Source organism: Monodelphis domestica, chromosome 7, assembly GCF_027887165.1.
Source record: "Monodelphis domestica isolate mMonDom1 chromosome 7, mMonDom1.pri, whole genome shotgun sequence".
NCBI lineage: Eukaryota > Metazoa > Chordata > Mammalia > Didelphimorphia > Didelphidae > Monodelphis > Monodelphis domestica.
Window position 1 is genome coordinate 89206720 of NC_077233.1, and position 11066 is coordinate 89217785.

Sequence of the window (11066 nt, forward strand, 5' to 3'; positions counted from 1 at the left end):
CACTGGCTTTTTAGTACTAGAATCCTGGTTAATCTCTGCTCTCCTCTTTCCATATCTGTAGGGTGGCACATCCCTCCACCATCCTTTTTGTTGTTCAGCTATTTTCAGTCATGTCCCACTCTTCATGACCCTATTAGAGGTTTTCCTGACAAAGATATTGGAGTGGTTTGCCATTTCCTTCTCCAGCTCATTTCACAGATGAGGAAACTGAGGCAGATGGGTTAAGTGGTTTGCTCAAGGGCACAAAATAGTAAATGGCTGAGGCCAGATTTAAACTCAGGAAGATGAGCCTGGAATCAGGAAGATATGCATTCAAATCTGCCCTTACTAGCTGTGTGGTCCTGGGCAAGTCACTTAACTATTTGCCTCAGTTTCTTCATCTGCAAAATAATCTGGAGAAAGGAACAGCAAAAGATTTTCCAGTATCTTTGCCAAGAAAACATCCCCAAAGGGGTCACAAAAAGTCAGAGATGATGAAAAACAACACGTCCCAAGCACTGTGCTGAATGCTGGGAATAAAAAAGCAAAATAAAATAGTTCCTCTTCTCAGGTGTTACAAGGGAATCACTTTAAAAGACTGATATATATTAATTTAAGGTCGCCAAGGAATCAGCTATGTAATTCCTAAATGAAAAACTCAAGTCAGCCGTCAGCCTTTTTTGGAGTTTAATTACAATAGGAGCAAGAAAGGAATTAGAGATATATATAGAGAGAGAAAGGGGAGAGAAGGGAATAGGGCTTAAATACCCCTTCTGTTTAGGCTGGGCCAAAAGGCCCAAGCCCTTAGATAGCTGGGGCAAAGAAAAGAGATCAGTCCCTATTACTCACGTGTCCAAAATGGAGAAACAGTCTCAGAGGCCCCCACCTTCAGCTTCCTTCAGAGCAAGCTTCCTCCGAGCCCAGGAACCACACCGACCAAAAACTCAACCCCCTCCCGTCTCCAGACCCTCCTATCTTTAAGGACACCATCCAAGTTGCCTCCCCTCAGTCCTCACATCTACCAATCACTCTTCATCAATTTCCCTGTCAATGGAGGCTCTCGCTTAACCCAGGACCGCCCAGAGGTTTCTGGCTTTTGCACATGTCTGTTGAAGGTCATATTTTCAAATGATTAAATCTTTACTCCTTTGCTACAGCCCTTTCTAAATCCTGTTAACCTGAGTAGGGTAGAGATTGGAATAATTAAATTTTGATCTAGGCTGCAGCCCTTACTCAATCCTATTAGGACTGAATAGGGTGGAGATTTATTCCAAGTATCTCCATTGTATCAATTCTAAAATCAATCAAGACTCAAAGAAATTCCTGTTCTATGCTTAAGCATAGGTCAAAGTCCTTTCCATTGTTCAGCAAAGGGTTTCTGTCCTAAAGTAATCTTAAGAAGGGAAGAGAAAGAACCTCCCATGCCAATGGGTTTCCCATTCCAATAGACTATCAGTAAGAAATTTTCCAAGTATGAAATATCCCAATGGTGAAATTTCCAACATTTATAAGTCTAAGGAATTTTGAGGTTTACACAGGGAACCTTTATTCTATGAAGAAAAAGCCATGTATACAATTCGTGCATAGTAAATATTATTTAAGTTACTGAACTGGGCACAATGGTAATGGAGGGAGTGCCGCTTCTGGTTTAAAGTTCAGCCCAGGGTTCTAATCAAGGCTTTGCCACTCGCTACATGTGACTTAGCCCTCTAGAAACTAATTCGGAGCTGCATTTGGATACGTCGGACTGTGTGCCAGACTGACCATCCGACCGATGTTGGCTCTGAGACTTACTAGCTTTGTAATGTAAGAGAGGAAACCCAGACTCAATCTGCCGGAAGGTCAGAGAAGGAACAGAAGAGCTGAGAAGCTCCACGTAGCTACCTCACTTCGCTTTGGGAGCCTCTGAGTCTTGATCCTCCTTCTGTGAATCCAGTGGAAGCCGGCAGGAGTGGAGAGGACTTTGCCATAAAGCCATCCTTCTATCCCAGGAAGATCTCCTCTCCCTCCCTCTAAAGCACTCCCTGAACTTCTATCCTAACCAGGACAGATGGACATCAGGACAGCTCTCCCAATGGACCCCAGAGGGCGAGGCAGGCAAAGCCTGGCCCTGCAGGATTGGGGGAGAAGGGGGTCGGTTGTTAGCCTTTAGGGATTTCCTACTTCCCACTTTCCCATGACCTTATCCCACCTTGCCCACCCTTCTGTGTGCTCCTTAAGAATAAAGAGGAGCTGTTTGATTAGGTCAAGGGCCTGCTTCATACTGTCTAGGCAGGGAGACCTGAAGCTCCTCAGGGAGGGAGAAGCAGTTCAGTCCTGGACTTTCTCAACCCAGTCTCTGAAGGAATATAGTCTGTGACTCTGAAAGACAACTGGTGTGGGTTTTACTAGTGAAAGAGAGAGGAGAAACAATCTATCCTCCTCCCTCTCCTCCTAGCTCCATCCCATCTCTGCCACACTCTGGTCCTAAATTAAGTAGTGGGTGACTCCATTTCTCCCCCTCCATTACAGTGGCACCCCAGATTACAAAAGAATCCATTACCAACATTCACACCTGGCATAGAGAAGGTTGGGACACATTTACAGTTGTAGTTCCTTTGCTAGTAATGGACGCTTTACAAAGGCAAAGGGACCAGACTCAGATGATGGTTCCTTGTGGAAGTCTCAGATGTAGGGGTGTCCCACAAGTCTAGGTCATACCCAGAACCCTAGCACCTCAGCCCTGCTCTCTCACTCCCAATCTCCCCTTCAATCCCACTTAGGTCTCATGATAAAATAGAAAGAACACTGAATTGGAGTCAGAAGGGCTGGGTTCAAATCCCACTCCAACACTTTGTGAGCAAGATCATTTTCCTTTCTCTGTGTCTGTTTTCCTCATCTATAAAATGAAAGGTTGGTTTAGCTCCAGAGTTTTTGACAGGGGGTCCAAGGACCCCCCACATCTGTGGACAGATTTCAGGGAGCCCATAAACTTGAATATGAAAAGAATGATGTCTTTATTTTCATTAACCATTGGCTTCTTAAGGTCTACTCAGCAAGAAGAGCAATGATAGGGGGCAGCTGGGTAGCTCAGTGGATTGAGAGCCAGTCCTAGATTCAAATCTGGCCTCAGACATTTCTCAGATGTGTGACCCTGGGCAAGTCACTTGACCCCCATTGCCTAGCCCTTACCACTCTTCTGCCTTGGAGCCAATACACAGTATTGACTCCAAGATGGAAGGTAAGAGTTTAAAAAAAAAAAAACACAATGTTGAGATCTTATCAGATTTCTTATAATCTGGGGGGTTAAGGGTGGAAGAGAGGGATGGAGTGATGGTAGGAAGGAGAGAGAGAATTTGGAACTCAAAAAAAGTTTTTAATGAATGCTAAAAATTGTTTTTATACATAACTGGGGGAAAATACAATATCATTAAAAATCAACAACATAATTAAAAAAAAAAACCCTTACCTTCTGCCTTAGCACCAATACTATGTACTGGTATTTTGAGAAGGGGCCTATAGGCTTCGCCCACATGCCCCTGGGGTGCAGAATACAGAAAAGGTGATGAACCCCTGGACTCGATGGTCTTAAAGATTTAGTTCTGTTCTAGCTCTACGAGCCTCTGATTACTCAGAGCCTTTGCTGTCTCCCCCCCCCCAATATTTCTCTGAAATTCCCTCCTGTTTACCTAGATAAATGATACTTTCCTGTTGGCGGAGCTGCTAGAGGAGCTGGCACCACCCTGGTATACAGCTGCAGGTCAAACAAGGATATCTGTGCTGCCACTCTTGTCCTCCAGGCTCTGGAGGAAGGTTCAGATCAGGGGAGCCCTGAAATGAGGCTCCTGTTCCGGAAAGTGTCTGAGAATTTCACAAGGAAGAATGTGCAAGTACTCACATCATGGGAACCAACCACTCAGGGATGTACTTCAATCAGGGAGTCCTGAGAAGGCAACTCAGATTGAGGATGAATGAACCCAGCTCAAAAGGCATTGAATGTTATTTATTTTGTGAATAAGTGAATGAAAAAGTATTGAATAAATATTTGCTATGTACCAAATTCTAGTGATATACAAAAATGAGACAAGTCCTCGACCTCATGGAACTTATTTTCTAGCAGAAGACAGCACATAAAGGAGTGTGATGTCCAGGGAGGAGTATTTTGGTCAGGGAAGTCACAAATGGTAAGTGTAGTCAAAGGGAAGGTTACTTGGCATGCCTTTCTAGTAGTTAATGGCAGTGTTTTTTTTTTTAACCCTGACTTTCCATCTTAGTAACAACCCAAAGAGAATAGGTCAAGGGCTAGGCAAAGGGGGTGAAGTGATTTGCCCAAGGTCACACAGCTAGGAAATATCTGAATCCAGATTTGAACCCAAGACTTCCTGATTCCAGGCCTGATGCTCCATCCACTGAGCTATCTCCCGGTCCCCCCCCCCCCCCCCGGAAAGTGTTGGTTTGATTACCAGTAGCCAGAGGAAGAGGTAGAAAAGGGGTGGGGGCTGTTGGTGTCTGGATGGTTCAGTAATAGGGTAGAACGCAAGATTGGCAAGAAGGCAAGATAATGATTAGGGTAGAATGTGGACTTGAGAGGAATCCATGGCGCAGTTGATAGAGGGTCAGGCAGTCAATGTCAGTGGGTTCAACTGTCACCTTTGTGACACATTTTGATTGGGCAAGCTCCTTAATCCTTAATCTCTTACTACCCCAGAGCAATACTCAACATCATATTTACTCATCAGCATATGGAGGAATTTCTTCATCTATAATTTTTTACAGCAATGAAATCACAGGTCTTAGCTAAAAACAACAACAACAACAACAACAACAAAAAGAAAACCAAACTAGGAATCAATCAAGAATAGTGGAATGAACCATAAACATGGCATGAAGAAACCTGGGTTTAAACCCCAATTTTAGGAAACTTGACCATGGGTAGGGACAATTAACCTGGCCCAGATTCAGATCACTTCCATGCATGGAAAGCCCTCTCCACCTCCTCTCTGATCTTACTATTTCTTCGAGACCCAATTTCATTATCACTGAAGGGTGACATGGTCAGACATTATCTTCTCTTCTCAATGGATACCAATTGCCCAACCTAATACAAGGACTGAGATGCTTTGGATGCCCAAGCTCACAAACTGGCCTCTGTTAAGACCCAGGCTAATCTCTTTCTGGCTTGGGATAATTAGTAAGGATTCATGATCAGAGGCACTGGATGTCACAACCCAAGGAATGTAGGTCAGACAGAAAATGAGATTGGGAGGAATTAGAGGTCACCTAGCCCAACCTCCATCTTCATGTAGGAATCCCTCCTAGAGCAGCCCATGACATGAAGTGGTTATACACGTCTAGTGACAAAGAATTCACCATCAATTGAGGCAGCATGTTTTCCTTTGGGGACAGCTCAAGTTAATATGCTGCAAGGGGATGAGGGTAGACTAGGAATGAGAGCAACTGGCCATATACAGCATTGAGGTAAAGGGTGAGCAAGCCTGTTTCTGGAAATGACTAATGGAGGAATCCTTTGTCTTTCTGTTTCATAGAAGATATAGATATCCCCTGACTGTTTCCTGCTGGCTTACTACAAGGTAACAAAAGCCTCTTTGAATGGATGAATTTTCCTTTGCACTCTTCCCTGGTGATAAGTGAGCCAAGAAGCACTTCATGCCTCCAAAGGGGGAAGGAGTATCAGACCTCTTTCCCACCTGGCCCCCATGTGACTGAGAGGGAATGGGGCTATTGTTTCATTGATTTCTCTTGTATTTTGTCTGATATTAAATGAATGAGGAGGCAAATAGGTGGCTCAGTGGATAGAGCTCCAGGCCTAGAGACTTATGGTCCTGGGTTCAAATTTGGCCTCAGATATTTACCAGTTGTGTGACCCTGGGTGAGTCACTTAACCCCCATTGCCTAGCCCTTACTACTCTTCTGCCTTGGAACCAATACACAGTATTGAGTCTAAAATGGAGGGTAAGGGTTGTGTTTTTTTTTTAATTAAAAGAATGAATATTAGAGTTGGAATGAACCAGGTTTTGACTTTGGAATTTTAAAAGACCAGAGAAGTCATTAAAGGTCTACTCAGCAAGAAGAGTAATGATGGGGGGCAGCTGGGTAGCTCAGTGGATTGAGAGTCAGGCCTACAGATGGGAGGTCCTAGGTTCAAATCTGGCCTCAGACACTTCCCAGCTGTGTGACCCTGGGCAAGTCACTTGACCCCATTGCCTAGCCCTTACCACTCTTCTGCCTTGGAGCCAATACACAGTATTGACTCCAAGATGGAAGGTAAGGGTTTAAAAAAAAAAAGAGCAATGATAGCCAAGTGTGATAAGAAGTGATTTGCTTTTCCCAGTCCAGCAATGAATCACCCCACCGACTAAATCACTATGTCCTATAAGCACAGGAACCATCTTTCACTGGTTATGCCATATGTAGAAGTTAACTTGAGAGTGGAATATTGTGTAGCAAATTCCCCTTTCCCAGGGACCTAGTCTGTGTACAAAGGGGAGAGTGTACCTGCCTGTGTCAGGGGGATCTTATACTTCAGTCTTTGACCATATTAATCAATATCCCTTTGTAAAAGTGAATTATTAATTCCTTAATTAACCTTGAAGAGATGGTGACTGGTTGCCTGATATGGGAGAAGATAAACACACAAGATGGGGGCTTATGGGCTACCATGTTAAAATCTCTAAATCATCTTAGAGCCTTAAGTGGAAATTAAAAAATATTCTGGAGACCTAACTTGTTAGGGCTGGAGAGAGTCCATCATATGCACTGCAATTAGAAAGCCTTTTATAGTATTTATCTAAAATCTGCCTCCCTGTAATTTCCACCAATGGGTCCTAGTTCTACTTTCTAGACTCAATTGGGACCAATCTAGTTCCTTCTTTCCACAGAAACCCTTTGAGTATTTAAAAATGGGGATTATCTTCTGTTCTCTAAAATAACTCACCAACAATGGGCGGACCTGCCTCAGGCTGGTACCCTATTCAGTTTTGTTTTGGAAACAGAATGAAGCATTCCACATGGAACAAAAGATGGTTAACTTAGCCATGTTATAGGAAGGAGAGTCAACAAGGTGATATTGGCACTTAGCTTGGGTAGACTTTTCATCTACACATGGAAAAGCTTTCAGTCAGGAAGGCAGAGAGTGGTGACTGCCATGTGTTGAGACATCCGCCAGGTGTCAAGCCCCAACCCCATTTGGCTGGGCCTTTTTATGCCCTTTAGTGACCAGAAAGCCACATCAAGGCTACCAGGAAGCTACCTTAACCCAATGGGACAATCGAGATCTGGCTACAGCTTTGTCACCTTTCGGGGGAAATCAGATTAAATTACAGGGAGAAGGGGATAGGATGCTGCTTCTTTCGCACCCCACCTCCTTCTGGGAACTGTAAGAGAGGAATTTATCCAATGGGTGCAAGGAGAAACCGCTGACAGAAATCAGCTGTAGAGAGAGTGGAAAGGTGCAGGAAGAAAAAACTCAAGATTCCAGTCAGAGAACAGAAGCTGGGAGAACTCCAACTACTCCTTCACTTCTTCAACTTGGAGTCAAAGAAGCAGATCTCCTAAGTTTGGGTCTCTCTGGAGATCAATTGCTTTTCCTTTTGAACCCCGGGATACCTCTCACTCAGCTCAATAATATCAGTCAGAGCCATCTGTGGATATTGTGGACTGGGACTTTGAAGGAAGCCATCCACAGGGAAATCCAATTTCAAAGATCTCATTCTCCATCCCTCTCCCTAACTTGTTCCTGGACTCCAATACTCAAGCTAGTTAGCTTAGGAATAGGCATCAAGCCAGCATCTGGCCTGAAGAGGGGTCAAGACCGAGAGCCTGGACCCTGAGACCTTGAGGGGGTGATCAATCTACCAGAGAGGACAAATCAGTAGGGCTTCTTGCTCGCCCACTTCCCTTACCTGACACCTGTACCTCTCCTCACCCTGTGTAAACCCAAATAAAGTGTCTACTACTTAGAATTAGGTCTGACTAGTTTCTGGTAGAAGGAAAGGGTGCTGAAGATTTGGGGAGAACCACACCTCTCCCCAAAGAGGAGGGTTAGCTCAGGATCCCAGGGATCCAAACAACCAGATCCAAGGAGCAATTGTCTCTCCAGGGCTAAGGAGTAACCCAAGGTCTTGGGGCAGAAGAGTCCATCCTGCCTCTCAACAATAGCTGGGACCCCAAGGGGAGGCAGTGTGTCATCTTACCAAAAGCATATTCCCTCTAGTTAACATCCTCCATCTCCCAGAACCATTCTCTGAGGAGATATACTCCCTCTTCAGGGAGACAAGATTTGTTTACCTTCTCCAAAAAGGAAGAGAGGGGAAGGTCAATCTCTTCCCCTTCTCCATCCTTTCAACTCTTTCTCTCTCTCCCTCCATTTCCCCTGTGTGTTCCCTTTCAAGTCCATATATTTCAGAACGTCCTTAAGCTTTGTCACTACTTAATTAGCTTTAGGGCTGTTCATCTCAAATTTCCAGGAAGTCTGGCATAGGCAGCATTAGGAAGAAAAGGAGGAAAGGAGGAGCCAGTCTAGAGGAGGGTTCTCCTCCCCTTCATACAGAGACCTGGAATGACTGTCAATCTGTTATTACTATTGAGTCAGCTAAGAGACTCCTTTCTTCCAAATAAATACACATGCACCATAGAGGGGGAATGGAATCTGTACTGCTGGAAAGAGAGGAACCTCAACAATACCACTCCTTGAGCCTCCCAAGTCCTTTTTGGAAAGTTACTGTCTAAACTATCTCAGAGAAAAGGAAGGCTGGGTTATGTCTCCAGGCTGTATGCAATCCTCTGAGGGGACAAGGACTTCCAGGCATAGGTGATTCTGTGTTGGGAAAAGACTAAAGACTGGAAAGGGGTTGCAACTGGGTGGCTCAGTGGATTGAGAGCCTAGTTTAGAGGCAGAAGGTCCTGGGTTAAAATTTAGCCTCAGATACATCCTAGTTGTAAGTCATGTAACCCCTATTGCCCAGCCCTTTCTGCTCTTCTGCCTTGGAACTGATAAAATATTGATTCTAAGATGGAAGGTAAGGGTTTTTAAGAAGAAGAAAAAAGACTAGGAGGGGTAAGCTAGAATCATCTTCAATAATTAGTCCATTCTTCTCAGGTAAGCCTTCCTGGAAGCTGGACCCAAGAAACTACTGGACCCGAGAATACATCCCCTTCTGAGAGTGGCATTGATTCATCACAGTTTCAGGGAGGTTTAAGGAAATGATGTTTTTGCTGTTGGCTTGCCCCGAGATGGCATAAGAGGGTCAGTTTGCTAGATGGGGACTGCTTGAGGACCATATGAGTTAGACAGGTACTCCAACTGACCCAAAAGAGCCAGCTGGCAGGAATGACTACCTCATCCTTAAGGGGATGGGATGGTCCTACCCCTAGCACAATATGGCATCACTGTCCCCATTTCCAAATTCACAGTGGACCTGCTCCCAACCTCTGCTTTTCTTATAATGGCTCCAACCTTGTTGTTTAATTCAGTGGAGGGTATATGTCTCTGAGGGAAAGAAGAAAGGAAGGGAAGGAGGAATTTATTAAGCATTCTCTGCATACCAGATATTGGGCTAAGCATTTTACAAATATTATCCAATTTGGTCCTCACGACAACCCTGGAAAGCAAGTGCTATGTTTACACCCATTTTGCAGTTGGGGAAACTGAGATAAATAGGTTCAATGACTTACCCAGGTTTAAATATCTAGGAAGTAGCTGAGGCCATATTCCTGACTCCTTTCTCTACTCTACCATCTAGCTGTCTGATGAGTGCTAACATACCCGCATAAACAACTGTATGCAGAGGGAGGAGGCCCTAGAAGAATTCCTTCAATGATCCTGACCCCAAAGAGGAGAGTCTTTGATAGGCCAGTCTGTCTGCTCTAGGCACCAAACCACTTGGCCAGTCCCAGGGCTACCACCAAGGACTTAGAGTAGCTGAAACTCAAGGCTCTCTCACAGAACACTGGGAGGACTTGCCAGTTCTCCCCTTCCCTAGGCTAGGGTATCTGCTGTTACTGGATTTGTGGCTGCTGGAAAACTGTTGCTTATGCCTCTCATCTCAGATATGGCCATTGCTAAACCAGGCAAAATAGTGTTCATTGGGACCTAGACCCATTGGGCTATTGGAGGAGGCAGGGCTCCAGGGCCTTAGTCTTTGGCAAAGTCACTCCTGGTTTGTGAAGAAGGACTCTCACGGACCCAGGCAAGAAAGATTTCCATCTTCCAGTTTACTATGACCACATTTGGCCCAGTCTCCATTATGTTATCAATGTGGTGATTGATGTAACTCAGTTTCCTCAAGAGGAGAAAGCTTCTTTCAGTTCTCTGCCCACCAGGATGTAGCAATATGAGGGAACAATTCAAATGGCCCCAGGGAAAGGCAATGATCTAGTATACTAGACTCCCTCCTAAGTAAAAGTGACTGATTTTAACCATAGGCAAAGAGGAAACAGTATTAGATCACAGGCCATCTCCCACTGCTCACCCTGGGCCTGGGATGCCCACTGTACAACAAGAGATGGCCAAGAACAACTTGGTTTGCCCTCTGCAAAACTCTCTGGAAGTTGTAAGGTGCCACCATCTTCTTGACGGGCCACATAGGTATGTTATAATGGGAGTTGGTATCATGGAATACCAGCAGCTGAGTGATGCAGTAGATAGAGTGCCAGGCCTGGATTTAAGAAGATTCATTTCTGTATGTTCAAATCTGACTGTGTGAGCCTGAGCAAGTCATTTAACTCCGTTTGCCTCAATTTCCTCAACTATAAAATGATCTGGAGAAGGAGAGGGCAAACTACTCCCCAAATGGGGTCCCAAAGAATTGGACAAGACTGGGAAAAGACTGAATAACAACAATAATGAAATATTCCAGCTTCAGTAGGTGCTCAACAAGTGTTCACTTGAATTTTAAAAAATATTTTCTGAATTCCCATAAGAGGTCAAAATACCCTGGAAGCCTATGGGATGCAGAGGTGAGAACTGGGAATCTCATTCATTCACCAAATAAACATTTAATTCATGGCTGCTACATTCTAGGCCTTGTTCAACTGTGTAAAAACTAGGGTTTTCCCTCAGAGAGCACACTGTCTGAGGTAGAGAAGAG